Raw genomic sequence first — 23,612 nt, forward strand, 5'->3', positions numbered from 1 at the left:
AGGCATGGTGGTGCCTGCTTGTAATCCCAGCTTCTTGGGAGGCTGAGGCTGGAGACTCGCTTGAAACCAGGAGGCGGAGGTTGCAGTGAGCCGAGACCGCGCCCCTGCACTCCAACCTGGGTGACAGTGAGTCTCCATCTCAAAAAACAAAAACCAAAACCCAAAGGGCTTCATCCTGTGCACCAACACCCAGAACACTGGCTCCCTTCAGGCAGATGATACATTTTCACTGAAGAAGAGATTTCAGCATGGGACAGGTTTTAACTGCTGCCAGTCACTCTGTATGTGTGCAGTGCAGACGATATATCCCAGGTGTCCCATATGCACTCCTCCATTTATCTTGATCATGGATTGGAGACTTGGAGGGGTTGTCAGCAGAACAGAAAAGTCCCATTGGCCTTCTCTGTGTGTTCTGGGCTGTAGCTCCCTGCATTCTGGTTTGTTGTTTGATACACTCTTCTCCCCTTTCTTTCCTACAGAAATTTATCAAAGTGTCTAAGTCTGTCTACTCATGGGTTCCGGTTTTATTATCAGAGAAGTAACAGGTTTATTCCTTTCTGTGAATCTTTGCTGTCATTTCACTGGGATTTGGGAGGGGAGGGAAAGACATGTGTTTCATTGTCCCTCTTACACCCAAACATATATTTCTACATTAAAACATACATGGAAGGAATTCTTTGAATGAAAAGGCCTTCAAAGAAGCATGTGCAGCCAGGCATGGTGGCTCATGCCCGTAATCCCAGCACTTTGGGAGGCCAAGGTGGGTGGATCACCTGAGGTCAGGAGTTCAAGACCAACCTGACCAACATGGTGAAATCCCATCTCTACTTTAAAAATACGAAAATTGGCTGGGCATGGTGGCGGGCACCTGTAATTCCAGCTATTCAGGAGGCTGAGGCAGGAGAATCACTTGAACCCAGGAGGTGGAGGTTGTGGTGAGCCGAGATCTCACCATTGCACTCCAGCCTGGGCAACAAGAATGAAACTCCATCTCAAAATAAAGAAGCATGTGGGGATCTGGCAATATGGCCGAATAGGAACAGCTCCGGTCTGCAGCTCCCAGCAAGACCAACACAGAAGGTGGGTGAGTCCTGCATTTCCAACTGAGGTACACTGTTCATTTCACTGGGACTGATTAGGCAGTGGGTACAGCCCACAGAGGGCAAGCAGAAGCAGGGTAAGGTGTCCCCTTACCTGGGAAGTGCAAGGAGCTGGGGGGGTCTCCCTTTCCCAGCCAAGGGAAGCCATGAGGGACTGTCCTACCCAGTCTGGATACTACACTTTTCCCATGGTTTTTGCAATACGCAGACCAGGAGATCCCCTCGTGTGCCTACACCACCAGGGGTCTGGGTTTCAAGCACAAAACTGGGCGGCTGTTTGGGCAGACACTGAGCTAGCTGCAGGAGTTTTTTGTTTTTGTTTTTGTTTTTCATACTCCAGTGGTGCCTGGAACCCCAGTGAGACAGAACTGTTGACTCCCCTGGAAAGCAGGCTGAAGCCAGGGAGCCAAGTGGTCTCACTCAGTGGGTTCCACTACCAAGGAGCCCAGCAAGCTAAGAACCACTGGCTTGAAGTTCTTGCTTCCAGCGCAGCAGTCTGAAGTTGACCTGGGACGGTTGAGCTTTGTAGGGAGAGGGGCATCAACATGACTGAGGCTTGAGTAGGTAGTTTTCCCCTGACAGTGTTAAGGAGGCTGGGATGTTCAGACTGGGCAGAACTCAACACCGAGGTGGCTGCGGCCAGACTGCCTCTCTAGATTCCTCTTCACTGGGCAGGGCATCTCTGAAAGAAAGGCAGCAGACCCATTCAGGGCCTTATAGATAAAACTCCCATTTCCCTGGGACAGAGCACCTGGGGGAAGGGGCAGTAGTGGGTGCAGCTTCAGCAGACTTAAACATTCCTGCCTGGCAGCTCTGAAGATAGCAGAGGATCCTGACAAGGAGAGTTCTCCCAGAACAGCACTTGAGCAGTACTAAGGGAGAGACTTCCTCCTCAAGTGAGTCCTTGACCCCCATGCCTCCTAACAGGGAGAGACCTCCCAAAGGGGGTTGACAGACACCTCATACAGGAGAGCTCCAACTGGCATCAGGCTGGTGCCCCTCTGGGACTTCCAGAGGAATGAGTAGGCAGCAATCTTTGCTGTTCTGCAGCATCTGCTGGTGATACCCAGGCAGACAGGGTCTGCAGTGGACCTCCAGCAAACTGCAGCAGCCATGCAGAAGAGGGGCCTGACTGTTAGAAGAAAAACTAACAAACGGAAAACAATAATATTAACAACAACAAAAAGGACTCCCCCACAGAAACCCCATCCAGGGGTCATCAGCCTTAAAGATCAAAGGTAGATAAATCCATGAAGATGAGGAAAAACCAGTGCAAAAATGCTGAAAATTCCAAAAACCAGAATGCGTCTTCTCTAAATGATTGCAACTCCTCTCCAGCAAAGGCACAAAACTGGACAGTGAGTTTGAGGAATTGACAGAAGTAGACTTCAGAAGGTGGGTGATAACAAACTCCTCTGAGATAAAGGAGCATGTTCTAACGGAATGCATGGAAGTTAGAACCTTGACAAAAGGTTATAGGAACTGCTAACTAGAATAACCAGGTTACAGAAAAGCATAAATGACCTGATACAGCTGAATAACACAGCACGAGAACTTCATGAAGCATATACAAGTATCAACGGCCAAATCAACCAAGTAGAAGAAAGCATATCAGATATTGAAGATCAACTTACTGAAATAGGCCAAATTTATTTGAAAAGGCCAAACCTATGCTTGAAATAGGCCAAACTTTTTTGACCTATTTACTGAAATAAACTTATTTGGCCTACTTACTGAAACAGGGCAAACTTATTTGAAAAGGCCAAACCTATCGTTGATTGGCATCCCTGAAAATGACAGGGAGAATGGAACCAAGTTGGAAAACACACTTCAGGTTATTATCCGGGAGAACTGCCACAACCTAGCAAGACAGGCCAATATTCAAATTCAGGATATACAGAGAACACCACAAAGATACTCCTTGAGAAGAGCAACCCAAAGACACATAATTGTCAGATTCTCCAAGTTTGAAATGGAGGGAAAAATATTAAGGGCAGCCAGAGAGAAAGTTCAGTATACCTACAGAGGGAAACCCATCAGACTAACAGCAGATCTCTCTGCAGAAACCCTAAAAGCTGGAAGAGAGTGGGGACTGATATTCAACATTCATAAAGAAAAGAATTTTCAACCAAGAATTTCATATCCAGCCAAACTAAGCTTCACAAGTGAAGGAGAAATAAAATCCTTTACAAACAAGCAAATGCTGAGGGATTTTGACACCACCAGGCCTGCGTTACAAGTACTCCCAAAGGAAGCACTAAATATGGAAAAGAAAAACTGATACCAGCCACTGCAAAAACACACCAAGATATAAAGACCAAGGATAAAATGAAGAAACTGTATAACTAATGTGTAAAATAACCAGCTAACATCATGACAGGATCCAATTAACACATAACAATATTAACCTTCAATGTAAATGGCTAGATGCCCCAATTAAAAGATGCAGACTGGCAAATTGCATAAAGAGTCAAGACCTATTGGTGTTTGGTACTCAGGAGACCCATCTCACATGCAAAGACACAAATAGGCTCAAAATAAAGGGATGGAGGAAGATTACCAAGCCAAAAAAAAAAAAAAAAAAAAAAAAAAAGCAGGGGTTGCAATCCTAGTCTCTGATAAAACAGACTTTAAACCCATAGAGATAAAAAAAAGACAAAGAAGGGCATTACATAATGGTAAAGGGATCAATTCAACAAGAAGAGCTAGGTATCCTAAATATATGCACCCAATACAGGAGCACCCAGATTTAGAAAACAAGTTCTTGGAGACCTACAAAGAGACAGATTCCCACACAATAACAGTGGGAGACTTTAATACCCACTGTCAATATTAGACAGATTAACGAGACAGAAAATTAACAAGGGTGTTTAGTACTTGAACTCAGCTCTGGACAAGTGGACCTAATAGATATCTACAGAACTCTTCACCCCAAATCAGCAGAATATACATTCTTCTCAGCACCACAAAGCACTTATTCTAAAATTGATCACATAATTGGAAGTAAAACACTTCTTAGCAAATGAAAAAGAATGGAAATCATAACAGTCTCTCAGACCACAGTGTAATCAAATGAGAACTCAGGATTAAGAAACTCACTCAAAACCACACAACTACATGGAAACTGAACAACCTGCTCCAGAATGTGACTACTGGGTAAATAACAAAATTAAGCCTAGAAATAACAAAGTTCTTTGAAACCAATGAGAACAAAGAGACAATGTGACAGCATCTCTGGGACACAGCTAAAGCAGTGTTAAGAGGCAGATTTATAGCAATTAAAGGCCCACATTAGAAAGCAGGAAAGATCTAAAATCCACACCCTAACATCACAATTAAAAGAACTAGAGAAGCAAGATCAAACAAATTCAAAAGCTAGCAGAATACAAGAAATAACTAAGATCAGAGAAGAACTGAAGGAGACAGAGACACAAAAACCCCTTAAAGAAATTAATGAATCCAGGAGTTGATTTTGTGAAAAGATTAAAAAATAGACCGCTAGCCAGACTAGTAAGAAGACTCAAATAGACACAATAAAAAATGATAAAGGGGATATCACCACTGATCTGACAGAAATACAAACTGCCATCAGAGAATACTATAAACACTTCTATGCAAATAAGCTAGAAAATCTAGAAGAAATGGATAAATTCCTGGACACATACACCCTCCCAAGAGTAACCAGGAAGAAGTTGAATCCCTGAATACACCAATAACAAGTTCTGAAATTGAGGCAGCAATTAATAGCCTACCAACCAAAAAAAGCCCAGGACTAGACAGATTTACAGTCAAATTCTACCAGAGATACAAAGAGCTGGTACTGTTCCTTCTGAAACTATTGCAAACAATAGAAAAAGAGGGACTCCTAATTCTTTTTATGAGGCCAGCATCATCCTGACACCAAAACCTGGCAAAGACACAACAATAACAAAAAAATTCAGGGCAATCCCTGATGAACATCAATGCAAAAATCCTCAATAAAATACTGGCAAACTGACTCCAGCAGCACATCAACAAGCTTATCCACCATAATAAAGTCAGCTTCATCCCTGGGATGCAAGGCTGGTTCAACATACACAAATCAATATATGTAATCCATCACATAAACAGAACCAGTGACAAAAACCACATGATTATCTCAATAGATGGAAAAAAGACCTTCAATAAAATTCAACAAGCCTTCATGCTAAAAACTCTCAATAAACTATATATGGATGGAACGTATCTCAAAATAAAAAGAGCTATTTTTGACAAACCCACAGCCAATATCATACTGAATAGGTAAAAGCTGGAAGCATTCCCTTTGAAAACTGGCACAAGACAAGCATGACCTTTCTCACCACTCCTATTCAACATAGTATTGGAAGTTCAGGCCAGCACAATCAGGCAAGAGAAAGAAATAAAGGGTATTCAAATAGGAAGAGAGGATGTCAAATTGTCTTTGTTTGCAGATGAGATGATTGTATATTTAGAAAACCCCATCGTCTTAGCCCCAGCCCCAAAACTCCTTAAGATGATAACTTCAGCAAAGTCTGAGGATAAAAAATCAACGCACAAAAATCACAAGTATACGTACACACCAATAATAGACAAACAGAGAGCCAAATCATGAGTGGACTCCCATTCACAATTACTACAAAGAGAATAAAATACCTAGGAATACAACTTACAGGGGATGTGAAGGACCTCTTCAAGGAGAATGACAAACCATTGCTCAAGGAAATAGATGACACAAACAAATGGGAAAAAAATCCATGCTTATGGATAGGAAGAATCAATATTGTGGAAATGGCCATACTGCCCAAAGTAATTTATAGATTCAATGCTGTTCCCATCAAGCTACCACTGATTTTCTTTGCAGAACTAGAAAAAACTACTTTAAATTTCATATGGAACCAAAAAAGAACCGGTATAGCCAAGATAATCCCAAGCAAAAAGAACAAAGCTGGAGGCATCATGTTACCTGACTTCAAACTATACTACAAGGCTACAGTAAGCAAAACAGCATGGTACTGGTACCAAAACAGATGTATAGACCAATGGAACAGAACAGAGGCCTCAGAAATAACACTACATATCTACAATCACCTGATCTTTGACAAATCTGACAAAAACAAGCAATGGGGAAAGGATTCCCTATTTACTAAATGGTGCTGGGAAAACTGGCTAGCCATATGCAGAAAACTGAAACTGGACTCCCTCCTTACACCTTATACAGAAATTAAGATGGATTAAAGACTTAAACGTAAAATCTAAAACCATAAAAACCTTAGAAGAAACCTTAGGCAATACCATTAGGACATAGGCATGGGCAAAGGATTAATGACAAAAACACCAAAAACAATTGCAACAAAAGTCAAAATTGACAAATGGGATCTAATTAAACTAAAGAGCTTCTGCTCAGCAAGGGAAACTATCATCAGAGTGAACGGGCAACCTACAGAATGGGAGAAAATTTTTGCAATCTATCCATCTGATAAAGGGCTAATATCCAGAATCTATAAGGAACTTAAAGCAATTTACAAGAAAAAAAAAACCCATCAAAAAGTGGCTGAAGGATATGAACAGACACTTTGCAAAAGAACACATTTATGCAGCCAACAAACATATGAAAAAGAGCTCATCAACACTGGTCATTAGAGAAATGCAAATCAAAGCCACAATGAGATGCCATCTCATGCCAGTTAGAATGGTGATCATTAAAAAGTCAGGAAACAACAGATGCTGGAGAGGATGTGGAGAAATAGGAAGGGTTTTATGCTGTTGGTGGGAATGTAAATTTGTTCAACCATTGTGGAAGACAATGCTGCAATTCCTCAAGGATCTAGAACTAGAAATACCATTTGACCCAGCAATCCCATTACTGAGTATATACCCAAAGAATTATAAATCATTCTACTATAAAGACACATGCACACATATGCTTATTGCAGCACTATTTACAGTACCAATGACTTGAAACCAACCCAAATGCCCATCAATGATATACTGGATAAAGAAAATATGGCACATATACACCATGGAATACTATGCAGCTATAAAAGATAATGAGTTAATGTCCTTTGCAGGGACATGGATGAAGCCTGGAACCATCATCCTCAGCAAACTAACACAGGAACAGAAAACCAAACACTGCATGTTCTCACTCATAAGTGGGAGTTGAACAATGGGAACACATGGACGGAGGGAGGGGAACATCACACGTCAGGGACTGTCAGGGGTTGGGGGGCAAGCGGAGGGAGAGCATTAGGCCAAATATCTAATGCATGTGGTGCTTAAAACCTAGATGATGGGTTGATAGGTACAGGAAACCACATGGCACATGTCTACTTATGTAACAAACCTGCATGTTCAGCACATGTATCCCAGAACTTAAAAAAAGTTAAAAAAAAAAAAAAAAAAAAGCAGCATGTGTGAGGAAACATTGAGTTTTGGTCATTCTAGAATCCCCTCCTTTGCCTCCTGTTCAGATGCACCCTTGGAAACAGCTCGATCCAGCTAACCAGGCTTTGACAATGCAAACTCAGTCGAAAGCTGCCTCTTCTGGTTGGTGAAGGGAGAGAGACAGTGGAGAAGGAGAAGGAGATGGAGAGAAGAAGCTGTTACCAAACTAAGTTCCTTAACAAGGCTTTCAGTTCAGGCAGTGAATCTGATCCCATAGAGTTGAACTTCATGGAATGGAAAGTCTAGGTGAAGCATATGCATGTTTTATTTATTCTCAGATCTTATTCTTTAATTAACTGAACTGCACACATTATTACTGTGTAATTTAGAGGAGCATATATATTTTTATTGCACAGCTAACTAAAATGTTCATTAAGCATTTTTAATGATGTGAGAAAATGCTTATGATAAAGCATTGAGAATGAAAGCAAAAAAGAAAGCATCATTCAAAATGTTAGCTAACTTATGACTTCAAGAACGTGAAAAAGCATAGAACAGGATGGTGTGTGAAAACACTAATTTTATTTGCTTAGCAGGATTGAGGATTTTTTAATTTAAAAAATTCTGTGTGATTTAAATAAATCTTTCTTTAAGGCAAGAATATGTGTGACAGGATATATAGGGCTTCTCTAAATCTGGTATGAAATGGATAAGGGTATATGTCTAGGGCTATGGCTGGCTAATAATTCAGACTGACCATCCCACTGAAAATAACTAGAAACACTGGATAAAAACATTAAAAACATCTTAAAAGCATGTAATGGTGCCAAGATAGTAAGGAATTGACAGGTCAAATTTCAGTGAAGGTGGCACTTTGGGAGGTCAGTGAACACCAAAGCCTCTGGCTCTTGCCCTGACACCTTTGCTGAACTTACCAAACTGACCGGCAGTTTTTGATACTTGCTAGGTAAGGGAGAGAGAAGCCCAATATCTATCCAGGTTGGAGAGGCTAAGAGAACATTTCATAGTAAACCAGGACCCTAGAATCCCATACTCTCCAGGAGACTGCAAAGACTTACCTTGGTTTTCAGCTGGGAAGGCATTAAAAATATCCCTAAAAAATTATAACCACAGGGCTGGGCTTGGTGGCTCATGCCTGTAATCCCAGCACTTTAGGAGGCCAAGGTGTGTGGCTCACCTGAGGTCAGGAGTTCAAGACCAGCCTGGCCAATATGGCAAAACCCCATCTCTACTAAAAATGCAAAAATTAGCTGGGTGTGGTGGCGTGTGCTTGTAGTCCCAGCTACTCAGGAGGCTGAGGTAGGAGAATCGCTTGAACCCAGGAGGCAGAAGTTATTATGAACCATGATCATGCCCCTGCACTGTAGCCTAGTGCCTAGGGCAACAGAGCAAGACTCCCGTCTCAACACAAAACAAAACAAAGCAAAACAAAAGAAAGACAAGAAATTGTAACCATATGTCTACCTTTACTGGGATTCCCAGTTGCAACTTTCACCTAACCTGCGTGCCAGATGGATCTAGATTTTGTACGAATTGATGCTTATATGATTTGGGGGTGGGGACCTCATTAAAGCAAAAATATACAATTAAAATACAATAATTAAGTACAAATATGAACATTCATTTGGAAGAGAAGCCACAACACATTCCAAATTTTAAAAGCTCAAAAATATCACAAACATCACAATCTCCAGAAAAGTAACATATTTTATTAGTGGCTTGACAGCAATAGAACCCCTTTTTCTTCCTTTTTTGGCTACTTTGATAGCCTCTTTATATGACAATGATTTTGTAATGTAGCTTTCTATACAGAGAACATAAAGATGATTTAGTGTCTACTCTAGCATGGGTGATAGAAATTTATTATTGATGGCTTAGAAAAATTTCTTTCAGATTCATAACTCATTACTGGTAATGTCATGCACATTTTTAGGATTATTATCAAATTTGGGAAGTTCTCTTCTTTCATATATGAGCTATAAAATTTCAGGTCACTTCAAGTTTTTGAGGGTAGTGACTCATCTTAAATATTCTTAAGGACCCCTCCCCCATTAACCAGTTTGTTGATGACATCTAGTTTGTAGTGGCATATTATCAGTTTTATGTTATTTTAGTTGGTGCCAGCATTTTGTTTCAAATTGGCAATAAATTTAAGTCTTCTTAAATGTGTTTAGATATTTCACTTTTTCATTAATTGCATTTCAAGCTGCCCAAGAATTCATTTATTAATTTTATCTGAAATTTATGTCTTTCTCTCTGTTATTAACTGCTCTTGGTGTAGTCTAAACATTTTTTTGACTATGGTTTTTGCTGAAATTTTTTGCTATTTTTCTTGATGTCAGAATAATTTTTATTGATTTCATCACTCATCTTTTATCACCTTTGTTGTATATTTCATTAATGTTTTATCAAAATTCCGTTCCAGTTCTTTTGAAATAAATTTAAAGATGACAAAAGCTACCCATTACATGGATCTAATTCAGGACTCTGTAATTTATCACTTGTTTTACTGAAACATTCCAAAATATTTTTCCAAATTGCAGTTAAAACGGCACATTTAAACTTTTTAAGTAAATTTTTTTGCACCTCATTTGTGTTTTATCTTCTGAATCTTTGAAAATGTATGAATCCGGCCGGGCGCGGTGGCTCAAGCCTGTAATCCCAGCACTTTGGGAGGCCGAGACGGGCGGATCACGAGGTTGGGAGATCGAGACCATCCTGGCTAACACGGTGAAACCCCGTCTCTACTAAAAAATACAAAAATAAACTAGCCGGGCGAGGTGGCGGGCGCCTGTAGTCCCAGCTACTCGGGAGGCTGAGGCAGGAGAATGGCGTGAACCCGGGAGGCGGAGCTTGCAGTGAGCTGAGATCCGGCCACTGCACTCCAGCCTGGGTGCCAGAGCGAGACTCCGTCTCAAAAAAAAAAAAAAAAAAAAAAAAAAAAAGAAAATGTATGAATCCTTAAAATGTTGCTCTATTTCTGATCCAAGATTGGACAGTTTTATATGAGCAAGGGGTCTCATTACATTTCTTAGATTATTTGAAGAAAACTCTGTATTGGAGTGACATCACCAAGATGGTAAAATAGATGGTAACCCATTCATATCCCCCAACAACAAGAATTCTGCACCTATTCAGTTAGTCATCCTACAGGAGCCCCAAGACTCAGGTGGGAGCTTGTGAAACCCCAGTGGAACCCAAGACTTTGGAGAGTCATTTTGAGAGTGTCAACTGACACCCATGTGACTGATCTACCCTGCTGTGCTTGCTTCTGGGTTCAAGCCTGAAAACAGCCTAGTCCCTCAAGGGTTTGGCCTACAGCCCTGTCTGGTCTTGAGTCTGCAACCAAAACTGTCTGTTACGGGATTCGGAAGAAATCACACACACTAGTGCCTTGATGGAAAGGCTATTCTGCCTGCTGACATCAATCTTAGGAAGTGAACCTGCAAGTTGTCCTGAGGTGCTGCTCTAGCTTTTCCAAGCTGGAGTCCCACCTCAGAGCTGCTTGCACAAGAACCCAGAGGAACTCTTGCCCATATTGCACCAATGGGACACTGGACCTCCTTGATGGTCTTGCCAACCTCTATCCCACAGCAGATCCTGAAAGGGCCTGAGAGAGTCTCAGCTGCAGCCCCTTTTGTTACAGTTATGTAACTATCCCATCTGTGCTGACACCTGCTGGAAAATGCTTATCTCTGTGTGCCAAGGAGATGGGTTCTCCAACCTTCATCCCACAGCAGATTTTAAGGGGGGCTAGTATCAGCTCTGGCTCCCCACTACTGCAATCAGGGCACTATCCCATCATCTGTATGGGGACTTGATGGGACATGTGCCCCTCTGAGCCCATGTACCCCTCTAAGCAGGTCATGGGCTTTCCAGTCTCAGTTTGGCCCCACAGCAGATCCCTAGGAGGCCCAGTCTTAGCCCCACCCCATCCCAATTCAGTTGGGGAACTATCCTGTCTGTGCTGAGACCTGCTGGGAGATACATGCCCTTCTGGATGAATAAGATAGGCTTTCCAACCTGTCCCACAGTAGATCATAAGGGAGCTCAGCCTCAGTGCCAGCCCCACTTGCTACAGTCAGGAAACTATCAGGTCTGTGTAGGGATCTACTGGAAGATATATGCCCATCTAAGTTAATGTGACAGGGGAGCCCAGCCTCCATCCCATAGCAAATCCCAAGGGGGCCAAGTCTTAGCTTGAGTCCTTTTTGTTGTAGTTGAGGAACTACTGTACTTGTGCAGGGAACAAATGGGTGACACATACCTGTCTGAGCCAACAAGATGAACCCACCAACTTTCTCCCCACAGCAGATCCCACAGGTGCCCTGTCACGATTCCAGCTCCTCCTGCTGCTGTTGGGGACCTATCTCACCTGTGCAGAGATTTGCTGAGAGACACATACATCTGGGCCACTGGAACAGTCTTCTGGACTTAGGTCCCTGACCAGCATTCCCACACAGCCCCAGTACCCTCCTTGCATCTTCCTCAGGTCTCTCTGGGCTGGAAAGCTGCATTAACCTTAGAGCCCTCTAAACCTTGCAGCAAGTGCAGGTTTAGAGTGTTTTCTAGAGCTGAGATGGCTGCAGGGGTCATGAGCCCAGGGAATACAACAGTCAGTCGGCTTAGAATCCCTGGAAGGCCCTCTGCAGGAGGACAGGCACAAACAAAGCCAGAGTGCAAAGACTGAAATAACCACTGAATCCCTCAATGCATAGACATTGTCACACTTCCACAAGTGTCAAGATTTTTTAGGGAAATATGACCTCACCAAATGGACAAAATAAGGTGCCAGAGACCAGCCCTAAAGTAATGGATGTGTGTGATCCCACAGACAAGGAATTCAAAATAGCTGATTTAAGGAAGGTCAATGAACTCCAAGAAAATGAGAGAATCAATTCAGAAAAATATCAGATAAATTTAAGAGAGGTTGAAATTTTAAAAATCAAAGAGAAATCCTGGAGGTAAAAAATTCAATGAATAAAATGAAAAATGTGATAGAGGGCATCAGTAGCAGAGTTGATTAGGCAGAAGAAAGAATAAGTGAGCTCAAAGATAGACTATTTGAAAATAGAGGAGGAAAAAGAATGAAAAGCAATGAAGAAAGCTTACAGAATCTATGGAACAACATCAAAAGAGTAAATATTTGGGTTACTGGAATTGAAGAAGGAACTGAGAAAGACAAAGGGGTGGAAAGATTATTCAAAAAAATAAGAGAAAACTTTCCAAAGCCAACAATATAAATATCTAGGTACAGGAAAATCAAAGGTCACTAATCAGATTCAGCTGTAATAAGAATACCTCCAAGATATATTATAATCAAACTCTCAAAGGTCAAAGACAAAGAGAGGATCTTGAAAGTGGCAAGAGGAAAAAAAAAAACAAAAACAAATTACATATAATAGAGACCAGATACACCTGGCAGCATACTTCTCAGCAGAAACCTTACAGGCCAGGAGAGGGGATGATATATTCTGAGTGCTGAAGTGGGAAATAAATCAACCAATAGTACTGTACCTAGCAAGGTTATTGTTCAGAAATGATGAAAAGATAAAGACTTTCCCAGACAAACAAAAGTTGAGGTAATTTATTGCTACCTGACCTGTTCAACAAGAAATGCTAAAGGGATCTCTTCAAACTGAAAGAAAAGGACAATAATATGATTGTTATACTAAATATTATAACCGTGGTGTTTAAACCACTTATATCTTTAGTAAGAATACTAAAAGACAAAACTATTAAAAAATTTAAGAGATAGGCAATATAAAAAAATTTAAAGTGTGACCTCAAAAATTCATAATGTGTGGGGAGAAGGGAGTTAATGTATACTTTTTTGGTTTGTTTCTTTTTTGTGATCAAAGTTAAGTTGGTATCAGGTTTAAATACATGTTAAAATATGGGATGTGTTTTTTGTAAGCCCCATGGAAACTACAAAGCAAAAACCTACAATGAATTCACCAAATGAAAAGCAACAAAATAAATCATACTACCAAAGAAAATTTTAACCACAAAGGAACATGAAAGAAAGGAAGGAAGGAATTAGACAACTAGAAAACAAGTAACAAAATGTCAGCAGTAAGTCCTTACCTATCAATAACACTGAAAGTAAATGGAATAAATTCTGCAATTAAAAGATATAATGTGACTGCATGGATTGAAAAAAAACAAGACCCAGTGATATGCTGCCAAGAACAAACTCACTTCTATGAAGAAACACAGGAAGTGAAAGTGAAGGGATGGATAAAACTATTCCTTGCAAGTGGAAACCAAAAAGGAACAGGAGTAGCTATGCTTATGTAAAATAGACTTTAAGTAAAGAACTGTAAGAAGAGAAAAACAAGGTTATTGTAGAATGATAACAAGGTCAACTTAGCAACAGGATATATGCACCCAACACTGGAGCACCCAAATATATAAACCAAATATTAATGGTTCTAAATGAAGATATAGACTGCAGCAAAATAATCATAGGGAACTTCAATACCCCACTTTTGACAATGAACAGATTATCCAGGCAGAGAACCAACAAAGAAGCATGGGAGTTAAACTATATTCTACTAATAGACCGAATTGATCTAAGAAGACACTTACAGAACATTTCATTCAACTGATGCAGAATACACATTCTTCTTATCAGCACATGCAACATTTTCCAGGATTAACCATATGTTAGGACACAAAATAAGTCTCAGCAAATTCACAAAAGTAGAAATCATACCAAGTATCTTTTCTTATCACAACAGAATAAACCTAGAAATCAATAACAAGAGGAATGTTGGAAACTTACAAATACCTGGAAATTAAACAACAAGCTCCTAAACAACCAATGGGTCCATGAAGAAATTAAGAAGAAAATTTTAAAAAATTATTGAAATAAATGGAAATGGAAGTACAACATACCAGAATCTATGAGATACAGTAAAATTGGTACTAAGATGAAGTGTATAGCAATAAATGCCCACATCGAAAAAATAGGAAGACTCCAAATAAACAACCTAATGATGCACCTCAAGGAATTGGAAAAGAACAAACCAAATCCCAAATTAGTAGACAAAAAGTAATAATAAATATCAGAACAGAAATAAGGAAATTTGAGTCTAAAAAAATACAGGTTAACAAAATGTAAAGTGGGTTTTTTGAAAATATAAATGACATTGACATACTTTTACCTAGACCGTTTAATAAGAAAGAGAGTAGGCACAAAATAAAATCAGAGACAAACGGAAACATTGTAACTGATGCCACAGACATACAAAGATCATTAGAGACTACTATGAACAATTACATGCTAACACATTGGAAAACCTAGAAGAAATGGATAAATTCCTGAATACCACCTACCAAGGTGGAATAATGAAAGAATTAAAAACCTGAACAGATCATTAATGAGTAACAAGATAGAAGTAGTATTAAGAATCTTCCATCGGCTGGGCGTGGTGGCTCACGCCTGTAATCCCAGCACTTTGGGAGGCTGAGGCAGGTGGATCACAAGGTCAGGAGAGTGAGACCATCCTGGCTAACATGGTGAAACCCCATCTCCACTAAAAATACAAAAAATTAGCTGGGCATGGTGGCGGGCACCTGTAGTCCCAGCTACTTGGGAGGCTGAGGCAGGAGAATGGTGTGAACCCAGGAGGTGGAGCTTGCAGTGAGCCGACATTGCGCCAGCCTGGGCAACAGAGCTAGACTCCATCTCTTAAAAAAAAAAAAAACAAAAACTTCCATCAAAGGAAAGCCCACAACCTGATGGCTTCACTGCTGAATTCTACAAGACATTTAAAGAAGAATGAATACCAATTCTACTCAATTCTTCAGAAAATTGAAGAGGTGAACTACTTCCAAACTTATTATATGATACCAGCATTTCCCTGATACCAAAGCCAGAAAAGAACACAACAACAATTTTCAGACTAATACCTCTGATGAGCATACATGTTCCTCAAGAAAACACCAGCAAACTGAATTCAACAACATGTTAAAAAGATCATTCACCATGATCAAGAGGAAATTATCCCATAGATGCAAAGATGGTTCAACATAAGCAAACAAATAAACATGATACATTATCAACATAATCAAAAACAGATATCATATGGTCATTTCAATCATATTGAAAGAGCATTCAATAAAATTCAACTTCCTTTTATAAGAACCCTCAATAAATTGGGTATGGAAGAAGCATACTTCAACAACATGATAAAGAACATATATGATAAGCCCACAGCTAATATCATACTAAATGGGGAAAAATTGAAAGCCTTTTCATTAATGCACATTTGGGTTGGTTCCAAGTCTTTGCTATTGTGAATAGTGCCACAGTAAACATATGTGTGCATGTGTCTTTATAGAATGAATTTATAATCCTTTGGGTATATACCCAGTAATGGGATTGCTGGGTCAAATGGTATTTCTAGTTCTAGATCCTTGAGCAATTGCCACACTGTCTTCCACAATGATTGAACTAATTTACACACCCACCAACAGTGTAAAAGCTTTCCTATTTCTCCAGATTCTCTCCAGCATCTGTTGTTTCCTTTTTAAAGATTGCCATTCTAACTGGCGCGAGATGGTTTCTCATTGCGGTTTTGATTTGCATTTCTTTAATGACCAGTGATGATGAGCTTTTTTTCATATGGTTTTTGGCTGCATAAATGTCTTCTTTTGAAAAATGTCTGTTCATATCATTCACCCACTTTTTGATGGGTTTGTTTTCTTGTAAATTTGTTTATGTTTCTTGTAGATTCTGGATATTAGCCCTTTGTCAGATGGATAGATTGCAAAATTTTTCTCCCATTCTGTAGGTTGCCTGTTCACTCTGATGATAATCTCCTTTGCTGAGCAGAAGCTCTTTAGTTTAATTAGATCTCATTTGTCAATTTTGTCTTTTGTTGCAATTGCTTTTGGTGTTTTAGTCATGAAGTCTTTGCCCATGTCTATGTCCTGAATGGTGTTGCCTAAGTTTTCTTCTAGGGTTTTTATGGTTTTAGGTTTTACGTTTAAGTCTTTAATCCATCTTAATTTTTGTATAAGGCATAAGGAAGGGGTCTAGATTCAGTTTTCTGCATATGGCTAGCCAGTTTTCCCAGCACCATTTATTAAATAGGCATCATTTCCTCATTGCTTGTTTTTGACAGGTTTGTCAAAGATCAGATGGTTGTAGATATGTGGCATTAATTCTGAGGCCTCTGTTCTGTTCCATTGGTCTATATATCTGTTTTGGTAGCAGTAACAAGCTGTTTTGCTTACTGTAGCCTTGTAGTGTAGTTTGAAGTCAGGTAGCATGATGCCTCCAGCTTTGTTCTTTTTGCTTAGGATTGTCTTGGCTATATGGGCTGTTTTTTGGTTCCATATGAAATGTATTTTTTTCCAGTTCTGTGAAGAAAGTCAATGGTAGCTTGATGGGAATAGCATTGAATCTACAAATTACTTTGGGCAGTATGGCCATTTTCACAATATTGAGTCTTCCTATCCATAAGCATAGATTTTTTTTTTTCCATTTGTTTGTGTCATCTCTTATTTCCTTGAGCAGTGTTTTGTCATTCTCCTTGAAGAGGTCCTTCATATCCCTTGTAAGTTGTATCCCCAGATATTTTATTCTCTTTGTAGCAATTGTGAGTGGGAGTTTACTCATGATTTGGCTGTTTGTCTGTTATTGGTGTACAGGAATGCCTGTGATTTTTGCAATCTTATTTTGTATCCTGAGACTTTGCTGAAGTTCCTTATCAACTTAAGGAGTTTTTGGACTGAGATGATGGAGTTTTCTAAATATACAATCATGTAATCTGAAAAAAGAGATAATTCAACTTCCCCTCTCTCTTTATTTAAATACCCTTTATTTCTTTCTCTTGCCTGACTGCACTGGCCAGAACTTCCAATACTATGTTGAATAGGAGTGGCAAGAGAGGGCATCCTTGTTTTGTGACGGTTTTCAAAGGGAAAGCTTTTGCCCATTCAGTATGATATTGGCTGTGGGTTTGTCATGAATAGCTCTTATTATTTTGAAATATGTTCCATTAATACCTAGTTTATTGACTGTTTTTAGCATGAAGGGTGTTGAATTTTATCGATGGCCTTTTCTGCATCTATTGAGATAATCATGTGGTTTTTGTTACTCGTTCTTTGATGGATTATGTTTATTGATTTGCATATGTTGAACCATCCTTGCATCCCAGGGATGAAGCCAACTTGATCATGGTGGATAAGCTTTTTAATGTGCTGCTGGATTTGGTTTGCCAGTATTGTATTGAGGATTCTTACACAGATGTTCATGAGGGGTATTGGCCTGAAATTTTTGTGTGTGTGTGTGTCTCTGCCAGGTTTTGGTATCAGGATGATGCTGGCCTCATAAAAAGAGTTAGGGAGGAGTCCCTCTTTTTCTATTGCTTGGAATAGTTTTAGAAGGAATGGTACCAGCTCCTCTTTGTACCCTTGTAGAATTCGGCTGTGAATCTGTCTGGTCCTGGGCTTTTTTTGGTTGGTAGGCTATTAACTACTGCCTTAATTTCAGAACTTGTTATTGGTCTATTCAGGGATTCAACTTCTTCCTGGTTACTCTTGGGAGGGTGTATGTGTCCAGGAATTTATCCGTTTCTTCTAGATTTTCTAGTTTATTTGCATAGAGGTGTTTATAGTATTCTCTGATGTTAGTTTTTATTTCTGTGGGATCAGTGGTGATATCCCCTTTATCATGTGTGTGTGTGTGTGTGTGTGTGTGTATATGTGAGCTGGAGCCTCACTTGTCACCCAGGCTGGAGTGCAGTAGCGCGATCTTGGCTCACTGCAAGCTCTGCCTCCCGGGTTCACACCATTCTCCTGCCTCAGCCTCCCAAGTAGCTGGGACTACAGGTGCCCACCACCACACCTGGCTAATTTTTTTTTTTTTTTTTGTATTTTTTATAGAGACGGGGTTTCACCGTGTTAACCAGGGTGGTCTCGATCTCCTGACCTCATGATCCACCCACCTTGGCCTCCCAAAGTGCTGGGATTACAGGCATAAGCCACCGCACCCAGCCCCTTTTATCATTTTTTATTGTGTCTATTTGATTCTTCTCTCTTTTCTTCATTATTCTGGCTAGTGTTCTATCTATTTTGTTAATCTTTTCAAAAAGCCACCTCCTACATTGATTTTTTAAAAAGGTTTCTTGTGTCTCTATCTCCTTCAGTTCTTCTCTGATCTTAGTCATTTCTTGTCTTCTGCTAGTTTTTGAATTTGTTTGCGCTTGCTACTCTAGTTCTTTTAATTGTGATGTTAGGGTGTGTGGATTTTAGATCTTTCCTCCTTTCTTGTGTGGGCATTTAGTGATATAAATTTTCCTTTTAACACGTCTTTAGCTGTGTCTAGAGATTCTGGTACATTGTGTCTTTGTTCTCCTTGGTTTCAAAGAACTTTGTTATTTCTGCCTTAATTTCATTATTTATCCAGTAGGCATTCTGGAGCTGGTTGTTCAGTTTCCATGTAGTTGTGAGGTTTTGAGTGAGTTTCTTAATCCTGAGTTCTAATTTGATTGCAATGTGGTCTGAGAGACTGTTATGATTTCCATTTTTTTTCATTTGCTGAAGAGTGTTTTACTTCCAACTATGTGGTCAATTTTAGAATAAGTGCTATGTGGTGCTGAGAAGAATGTATATTCTGTTGATTTGGGGTGGAGAGTTCTGTAGATATCTATTAGGTCTGCTTGGTCCAGAGCTGAGTTCAAGTCCTGAATATCCTTGTTAATTTTCTCTCTTCCTGATCTAATATTGACATGGGGTGTTAAAGTCTCCCACTATTATTGTGTGGGAGTCTGAGTCTCTTTGTAGGTCTCTAAGAACTCGTTTTATGAATCTGGGTGCCCCCATATTGCGTGCATATATATTTAAGATAGCTCTTCATGTTGCATTGATCCCTTTACTATTATGTAATGCCCTTCTTTGTCTTTTTTGTTGGTTTGAAGTCTGTTTTATCAGAGACTGATTGCAGCCCCTGCTTCTTTTTGCTTTCCATTTGCTTGGTAGTCTTCCTCCATCCCTTTATTTTGAGACTATATGTGTCTTTGCACATGAGATGGGTCTCCTGAATATAGCACACTGATGCGTCTTGACTATGCAATTTGCCAGTTTGTGTCTTCTAATTGGAGCATTTATCCCATTTACATTTAAGGTTAATATTGTTATGTGTGAAGTTGATCCTGTCATTTTGATGCTGTTTATTTTTCCCATTAATTGATACAGTTTCTTCCTAGCATCAATGGTCTTTACATTTTGATATATTTTCGCAGTGACTGGTACTGGTTTTTCCTTTCCATGTTTAGTGCTTCCTTCAGGAACTCTTGTAAGGCAGGCCTGGTGGTGACCAAATCCCTCAGCATTTGCTTGTTTGTAAAGGATTTTATTTCTCCTTCACTTATAAAGCTGAGTTTGACTGATATGAAATTCTGGGTTGAACATTCTTTCTTTTAAGAATGTTGAATATTGGCCCCCACTCTCTTCTGGCTCGTAGGGTTTCTGCAGAGAGATCTGCTGTTAGTCTGATGGGCTTCCCTTTGTGGGTAACCCGACCTTTCTCTCTGACTGCCCTTAACATTTTTTCCTTCATTTCAATCTTGATGAATCTTATGATTATGTGTCTTGGGGTTTCTCTTCTCAAGGAGCATTTTAGTGGTATTCTCTGTATTTCCTGAATTTGAATGTTGGTCTGTCTTGCTATGTTGTGAAAGTTCTCCTGGATAACATCCTGAAGTGTGTTTTCCCACTTGGTTCCATTCTTCCTGTCACTTTCAGGGACCCCAATCAATCGTAGGTTTGGTCATTTCACATAGTCCCATATTTCCTGGAGGCTTTGTTCATTCCTTTCCATTCATTTTTCTCTAATCTTGTCTTCATGCCTATTTCAGTAAGTTGATCTTCAATGTCTGATACCCTTTCTTCTGCTTGATCGATTCAGCTACTGATACTTGTGTATGCCTCATGAAGTTCTCATGCTGTGTTTTTCAGCTCCATCAGGTCATTTGTATTCTTCTTTAAACCGGTTATTCTAGTTAGCAGTTCTTGTAACCTTTTAACATTTCTTAGCTTCCTTGCATTGGGTTAGAACATGCTCCTTTAGCTTGGAGGAGTTTGTTCTTACCCACCTTCTGAAGCCTACTTCTGTCAATTCTTCAAACTCATTCTCTGTCCAGTTTTTCCCCTTGCTGGCAAAGAGTTTTGATCCTTTGGAAGAGAAGAGGCATTCTGGTTTTTAGAATTTTCAGCACTTTTGCTCTGATTTTTCCTCATCTTTGTTGATTTGTCTACCTTTGGTTTTTGATGTTGGTGACCTTCGGGTGGGTTTTTTGAGTGGTCATCCTTTTTGTTGATGTTGATACTATTGCTTTTGTTAGTTTGCCTTCTAAAAGTCAGGCCCCTCTTCTGCAGATATGCTGGAGTTTGCTGGTGGTCCACTCCAGACCCTGTTTGCCTGGCTATCACCAGGGGATGCTGCAGAACAGTAAAGATTGCTGTCTGCTCCTTCCTCTAGAAGCTTCTTCCCAGAGGGGCACCTGTCACATGCCACCCGGAGATTTCCTGCGTGAAGTGTCTGTAGTCCCCTGCTGGGAGGTGTCTCTCCATCAGGAGGCACGGGGCTCAGGGACCCACTTGAGGAGGCAGTCTGTCCCTTAGCAGAGCTTGAGTGCTGTGCTAGGAGATCTGCTCTCTTCAGAGCTGGCAGGCAGGAATGTTTACGTCTGCTGAAACTGTGCCCACAGCTGCTGCTTTCCCCAGGTGCTCTGTCCCAGGGAAATGGGAGTTTTATCTATAAGGCCCTGACTGGGTCTGCTGCCTTTCTTTCAGAGATGCCCTGCCCAGAGAGGAATAATCTAAACAGGCAGTCTGGCTACAGTGGCTTTGTGGTGCTGCAGTGGGTTCCGCCTAGTCTGAACTTCTCGATGGCTTTGTTTACCCTGTGAGGGGATAGCTGCCTACTCAAGCCTCAGTAATGGCAGACGCCCCTCCCCCACCAAGCTTGAGTGTCCCAGATCAACTTCAGACTGCTGTGGCTGGCAGCTTGAATTTCAAGCCAGTGGATCTTAGCTTGTTGGTCTCCGTGGGGGTTGGATCCACTGAGCTAGACCACTTGGCTCCCTGGCTTCAGCCATCCTTCCAGAGGAGTGAACAGTTCTGTCTTGCTGGTGTTCCAGGCACCACTGGGGTATGAAAAAAAACCCAAAAACTCCTGCAGCTAGCTCAGTGTCTGCCCAAATGACCTCCCAGCTTTGTGCTTGAAACCCAGGACCCAGGCTGTATAGGCGCCTGAGGGATTCTCCTGGTCTGTGGGTTGCAAAGACAGTGGGATAGCTCCATCCCTCACGGCACAGTCCCTCACAGCTTCCCTTGGCTAGGGGAGGGAGTTCTCTGACCCCTTGCACTTCCCAGGTGAGGCAATGCCCCACACTGCTCCTGCTTGCCCTCTGTGGGTTGCACCCACTGTCTAACCAGTCCCAGTGAGATGAGCCAGGTACCTCAGTTGGAAATGCAGAAATAACCCCCATTCTGCGTTAGTCTCACTGGGATCTGCAGACCAGAGCTGTTGCTATTTGGCCACCTTGCCTGGGCAACCATGCCTGGTGTTTGACTCCTGCATACCAATGCATTCCTGTAGCATAGATTATCCTTTTAAGTGTTCTACCTTCCAGCTGTGCCTGCTATTCATATAATTAAATAATTCAAAGCTGAATGCTTTCTTTGCCTTATAGTTTGAATATATGACCTTTCAAACCTCATATTGAAACTTTATTCCTAGAATGGGTGTGGTGGCTCATATCTGTAATCCCAGCACTTTGGGAGGCCAAGGCGAGGAGGATCTCTTGAGGTCAGGAGTGCAAGACCAGCCTAGGATAAAAAGTGAGATCCTGTATTTATAAAAAATAAAAGTAAAGGTGAAAAATATTTACAAAATTGATCCCCCTTGTTGGAGCTGGGGCCTAATGGAACACGTTTGGGTCATGGGGGTGGATCCCTCATGAATGGCTTAGTGCTGTTTTTGTGGTAATGAGAGAGTCCTCACTCTATTAGTTCCCACAAAATCTAGTTGTTAAAAAGAGCCTGGCACCTCCCTTCCTTCTTTCCTGCTTCCTTTCTTGCCATATGATCTCTGCACACCAGGTCCCCTTCACCCTCCATCATGAGTAGAAGCAGGCTGAAGCCCTTACCAGAAGCAAATGCTGGCACCATGCTTTCTGTACAGTCTGCAAAATCATGAGTCAAATAATCCTCTTTTCTTTATAAATTACCCAGCCTCAGGTATTCCTTAATGGCAACACAAATCGACTAAGACAGGGCTTAAGTCAGTAATCTAATGAAGCAGTAAGCTAAATTGAAAGAAAAACCATAAAACTAAATCAGTCTCTAAAATACAACTTTCTGGCATTTAGCTGGCTATTTTGAAACTCTTTGTAAAAGGAATTCACATCTATAAAGGAAATCTTCATTTGTAAGGGCATCTGCCTCTCCACCTATTACAGTGGGGAAGACAGAAGACATTGGCTTAAAGTTTACATAACAAATCTTATTTTTGTTTAAGATATGTTCCCTGGAAATCTTGTCTTGACTGGACTTTTGTCTATGCCCTTCTTTGTCTCAGCAGATTGTGGCATTTAGAGCTAAGTTCTGTGCCTTTATGATGTAAATTTTTACCCAAGAGTCATGTCTTGGGAAGTATAAACATAGGGCTGTGTAGCTAACAATTGTTTAGAGCAATTGAACAGGTAATTAAAAGATTGATACTCTAAGGGGTGGGGAGATACTGTTTGAACACAGGTAAATGAAGAATCTTATAAAGTTATTATGATCTGCTTTCATGTGTCTGTGTGTCTATATGTTTATATGTGTCATGCGTATATGATATTTCACTACCAAAATATGGAAAGAAGCTCTAATAATTGGCTTAAAGAAAAGGTAAGCAATTAAATAACAGGAAAAATAGAAACTGAAATGCGTTTTAGTTCATGTGACTTTAGTAATCTTTGGTAAATATAACTAATTTTTAAGTTGTTAGTAAGATAAAGTAGAAATGTCTTCAGAGTTGTCAGAATTAAATATAATTCAGATATTTTCACTTGGGTCTACTTGTTGGACAGGTTTAGGCTATCT

Source organism: Papio anubis, chromosome 11 (genome assembly GCF_008728515.1).
Source record: "Papio anubis isolate 15944 chromosome 11, Panubis1.0, whole genome shotgun sequence".
NCBI lineage: Eukaryota > Metazoa > Chordata > Mammalia > Primates > Cercopithecidae > Papio > Papio anubis.